This window comes from Antrostomus carolinensis, unplaced genomic scaffold (assembly GCF_000700745.2).
Source record: "Antrostomus carolinensis isolate BGI_N321 unplaced genomic scaffold, ASM70074v2 scaffold15881, whole genome shotgun sequence".
Classification (NCBI taxonomy): domain Eukaryota; kingdom Metazoa; phylum Chordata; class Aves; order Caprimulgiformes; family Caprimulgidae; genus Antrostomus; species Antrostomus carolinensis.
Window position 1 is genome coordinate 3,393 of NW_010294923.1, and position 527 is coordinate 3,919.

Genomic DNA, 527 nt, shown 5'->3' on the forward strand with positions numbered 1-527 from the left:
AGAGAGCAAACCGCTGTCAGGCACTGAGAGAGTATGGTGTGGTCCTGCTATATGGGATTATTCCTTAGTCCCACTGGGGCTAATCCACCTCATCTCCATCTCCAAAGCATCTGGCAGAGGGAGGAGTCTGAGCCAGACAGGTCACTCCCAACTCGGAAAAAATGCAGAATTATCATTTGCCTAGGAAGATGCCTGGTACCAGGCTGGACTGCCCTTCCTTATGTTGGTTCTGTCTCAGTGCCTGCCTGAAACTGCATGAGATGGTTGAAGAAGACAAGCCTGCCTCACACCTCTGCTTGCATTTCTCCGGGATTTAATGTGGAAATGGAGATAATTTTCAGTAAAATACATGGCTAGCTGACTAGTTAAACTGCTGTGGAGTCCAGACATGCTCCCCAGAGTGGGCTAGTTGGGCTTTTTGAGTGCTGCTCCACTACCTGCAGCCTGAGGATCCCTGAATGTATTCATTACCTGTGTGCCTGAAGCTCTTGGGGTGAGGGTGAGGGCCACACACCAAGAAAGCTGCT